Below are 5,201 nucleotides of genomic sequence, written 5' to 3' on the forward strand. Positions count from 1 at the left end.
AGGTTGCTGTGAACACCCTCAAAAAATTTCTTCACTCAACTGCCGACTGAGATGAACCTGGCAGACAGGTTATACCATGAAAGACCTGATTAACTGCGCCCCTATACAGCAGGAAGAAGTTTGGAGAGAAATAACTACGTCCATACTCCCAAATATTGCTTATAAATGTTCTTTTACATTTAAAGGGGGATATGATATATATACAAATAATTTGCTTTGTTATGGATTTTAAGGTCAATTTTGTTATATGTATATATGTTTCTGATCTTGATTGAGGTATTGTGATTGTGTAGTTTATTTAAAAATGCAATGTATAATTAAAAATATAGGTTGTTAATGGATAATACTAGCTTGTAGTAATGTTAGTCTGATTTTCTAGAAGTGCATAGATATATTTCAGATAGACATTCATATCTTTCAAAGACTACAGAACATGGCATTTAATGTTTTAATAACTTAGGACTTTTCATGACAATGAGACACGTCTGCTCCTGGCAGCACCAATCTACTTCAAGAGGAAGAAGGGCATCGAAGAGGCTCCTTTTGGAGTTGGTTAGCCATTTGGGCAAGAAACTGTTCTTGCCTGGACTGTTGTATAAACTGGACACAGAGAACCCACAGAGAGAGGACTGCTGAACTTGCCTAAAGGTGAGATGATCTTTCGAGGTTCTTGATTCATGAAAGAGTCTGCGAGACATTCTCCAGGATATAACAGATAGTGACTGAACTGCCTTTGAAATTTCCTGCTTCATGGAAATGTCTCTGGATACTATGGGCCTGAAGGCTGAAGATGAATGCCCTAACGATACAGAGGAACTTTGGGTGACTGTCCAGGCAGCGAGATGTCTCTGTCATTTCTAGAGTTTTGGAAGTTGCTTACTTCTTGTTTACTTAGGTAATATATCCTTATGGAGTCTTTGATGGAGTTGAAGAATGGATAGTCATAGTTTTAGTTTTCCATCATTATGATAAAGATATAGTTATAAATATTGTGACTGTAATTCTTGCTTGATAACTGTTTTGTTATGTGTAATTTTACTATGTTAAAATGAAAGCCTTTCTTTTTTGTTTAAACAGAAAAAGGGGAAATGACGGAGGAGGGTTATCTGTCTATTGTGTTATTTTCATTGGTCAATAAAGAGACTTCCTTGGCCCCTTGATAGGACAGAAAATTAGGTAGGCGGAGTAAACAGAATAGAATGCTGGGAAGAGAGCAATGAGGCAGATGCCGTGGAGCCAGCCACCTGGTCAGACATGCTGAATCTTTCCTGGTAAGCCACACCTCGTGGTGTGATACAGATTATTAGAAATGGGTTAATATCAAGATATGAGAGTTAGTCAGTAACTAACTCTCTAGAGATAATGGGCCAGGCAGTGCTTAAATGAATACAATTTGTGTGTTATTATTTCTGGGGCTAAGCTAGCTGTGTGGGAGCTGGGCAGGATGAAAAGCAGGCCTGCCCGCAGCCCCTCACTACACATTGTGGTGGGTGAATATGAAGGCAGCTGTTCACATGGATGGGAGCTGATGAGGAAGCATTCAGTGCATGGCCAGAACCAAGGGTGGGTAACATTAAGGCCTTCCCAGACAAGTTAGTAGCAGACCAGAGAGTCTGGCAGTTCTTAGTTTATGCCAAATAATTTGCATTTTCTCTCCTAATGGTCCCTGTGTGAGGCTGCAGTTAAGACATCACAGGATGCTGGGGATTTTCTCTGAGTAGCTCATTCCTGATGCTGGGTTTCTAATTTACTCAAGAGGTTGCTGCTTCCCAAAGCAGATGGGGTAGCCTGACCAACTCAGAGGACAAAAGGCTGACTTCAGATGAAAAACCTATGTTTCTGTGACTAAGGATTTAGTCAACTACATGGTTTAGGGTGTATAATTTATCAGAAAGGAGATGTGGAGAAAATAGCACTCATTCTGACTACAAAAATGAGTTTTAATAAAGTTTTTACTAATGAAGTTAAAAAAGAACAGGGTCCTAATTTAACCTTGTGGTTGGGATTTTGAATGAGAAAAAGTTTAAATTACCTAGGGAAGCCATCAACTTAGTCAGAGTTTCAGTGCTTTCTAGATTCCAGTGCCAATTAAAGCATTTTGAACTTCAATTAAATACCAAAAGGTCAAATAATGATCTTTTTAGAGAGTCCCCTTGCCCTCCACCTCCTCTCCTCCCCTCCTCACTTCTCTTTCTTGCTTTCTTTGTTTTCTCTCCTCCATCTTACTTCTCTTTCCTCTTTCTTTTCTCCTTCCGTTCCCTCCTTTTGTTAAAAAAAACCTTACTGTTGTTTTTAAGAATTTATCAATTAATTATTTGGATAACAGTTTGACTGACCTAAAGTTTCTCAACATATGTTTTATGTCAGTAACTGCTTCTATGTTTTTATTCAGTTTCGGATGCTTTTGCTCTTTCCGTCTCCTCTGTCTTCCCTGATTCCTCCTCACCTTGCACCACTGTTCTTGGGACCTTTTATAGAATGATCCAATTCTGAAAATGAATGAACTTGACTCCTCAAGGGAGAATTGCAAGGGATCAACTGAACTTACTTCTCTTTTTTGCCAGACCCTCTTACAGAAGTTTTGATGAGAAGAATTAGTTAGCTAGAAGTAGTCTTGAGTTTGGTACATTTCCAATATCTGTACTTTTCCTGGTTGTCACTAGCATAAATATTTGAGAGTCAACAACTAAAAGAATTTGAAAAATGCATTGACTGAAAATTTTTGTCACAGACACTCCATTTCAACTGGCATCTCTCACTGTTTAAAAGGTCTCGTTTTAAACAGCACTTTCTTCTTTTTTCCTACTGGGTCCTAATTATGTAAACAACCCTCTGGGAAGACACAAAGATGACACCAACACAGCTCCTACTCTTACCACTGAAAACCATGCAAAGACATAAGTCAAATGAGAATGTTGAGATAAACAAATAGTAAGAGAAAACACTGAAGAAGAGAAGGCCTAGGCACCCCCTGTTTGATTTTTAGACAGAGTATGCCAAAGGAGGGCAGAAGAAAGAACATCTTGTGGGTTGTAGCTAAGCAAAGATAAGTAGCAAAGGGGTGATTAGAGCACAGCTATGTGTGGAAGGCGTTGGAAAGTAGAGTTGAAGCAGAAAATATTTTAGGTGAACAGGCAAGGCCCTGATTGTGACATGAACAATTGTAGGTTTTGTCAATTATTTAGTAAACTCTGGATAAAACTGTATGGTCAATGCTAGCAGGCTTGGGACAAAAGTGGAATAAATAGACAGGTCAAAACCTCTTGTACAGATGAGAAGTAGCCATATGTAAGTCCTCGGAAGGCAGGAACTAGGACTTCTCTTTGGCTCCCCAGAGACTTGAAATGTCTGGCACATGTTCCGTACATGATAGATGTTTCACTTCTCAAATTATGGGCTATAACTCAGTCTTGTCCAAGTCCACCAGCTGGTTATTTAAAATGAGAATGTAGTTACACCATGGGAATAACAGTCCTGAATAACATTTACCTCAGTTGCCAAAAGTATCCCCTTTCCCAGCTATTCCATTTATTTCTAAGGCCTTATGGGGTGTTTCATATGTACTCAAATATTATCATCACTGCTTATTCTTTCTCTCTGGTCTTTATCAAGAAAATGGAAAATATAACAAGCATATCCACCTGCCAAATTGCCCCAGCTTCTAGGAGTATGATATACTTTCCAAATGCTTATCTCCAGCGCCCCTAAAGCTGCTATAGTGGAGGCCATAGTTACATTGTAGTACCGTCTGATCCCTGGGATTTAAGCTTTACTAATTTTATGGAAAAATCTTTTCAGGATTATACCAGTATTACTGTTATTGACACAAAGCTCTGTTGTGTTTCTCGAGTCTAACACAGTCATTTTTCAAAGGCTGTGTTTATTTTCTGTCTGGTCCAACAATGAGCAAACATTAGGCACCATGCAGTCATTTTTTACACAACATTCCATCTTTCTTCTTTTCGAAAATAATGTATATATTTGTGACTATAGGATGTGTATGAACACAAAATGGTTTTGTTTCACTGAAATAAGAGGTATGGAAAATGGAATGGGGTGGGTTGATTCCTAGGGAGAATGAATTCAACAGAGAATGGATGAGAGCACAGTTCAAAGCCATAAACGCTTATGGCAAACTATTCTGGAGTTATTTGAGAAAAAAACCATAGTTTTATTTGAAAACACAGGAAAAAATATTGTGACTTGTGTTATATTCTGAATGTGCTCCAACAATTTCTATGTTAGAGACCTCATTACTGAAGTAGCCTCATTTGGCGTCAATGTCTTTTGCAGGTGGTTACATGGGAGCAGAGTTCTCATGAATGGGATTAGTGCCCTTGTGAGAAGAAACATAAAAGGAAGGACCTCTCTCTCTCTCTCTCTCTCTCTCTCTCTCTCTCTCTCTCTTTCTCTCCATACTTTTTTCTCTTTCCTTCCCTCCTTCCCCTTTCCCTCCTTCCCTCAGTCCCCTCTCACTGACATGAAGATACAGTAGAAAGCTAGCTATCTGCAAACCAAAAAGATCACCCTCTTCAGAAAAATGTTTTCTGTGTAAGCTGCTAAATCTGTGGCATTTTGTTATAGTTAAGTCAACTGATTAAAGATAAAGAAAAATTCCAGGCAAAATATAACAGTGGAATTCTACAATTACAGGTTTGAGTTTTAGTGATTTTTATCAAGTCTCATTGGGGACTCTTAGTTTCCTTATTTATAAAAGAGGCATACTGCTTGGTGCTCAGGATCCCTGTAAGGATAGCGATCATAAGGCATATGGTAAAAATATACTATGTATAGAGTAAAATGGCCATAACAACTAATATACTGTAAGACATTCTCAACCCTAGGGTGATATCTCATCAGGGCTCTCCAAAGAAAGCCTTTTAATAAGTAAGTAAAACTGTAAAGAGAATAGATTTCAGGGGTGTAGATGTAACTCATTTGATAGAATGTTTGTCTAGCATCCACAAAGATCTGGGCTCAATCCTCAGCCTAGCACAAAGTGAGTATGATGACAAAGACCAATAATCACAGTACTCAAGCAGTAGAGACAGGAGAATCAGAATCCGAAGATCAAGGTCATCCACAGCTATAAGTTGAGTTCAAGATTAGATTGGGCTATATGAAACCTTGTCTAAAAAAATAAAGAAAAAAGAGAAAGTAGTTTTAAACAAGATAGTGGTATATGCCTGTAATACCAGCAC

Source organism: Myodes glareolus, chromosome X (assembly GCF_982192425.1).
Source record: "Myodes glareolus chromosome X, mMyoGla1.1, whole genome shotgun sequence".
NCBI classification, from domain to species: Eukaryota; Metazoa; Chordata; class Mammalia; order Rodentia; family Cricetidae; genus Myodes; species Myodes glareolus.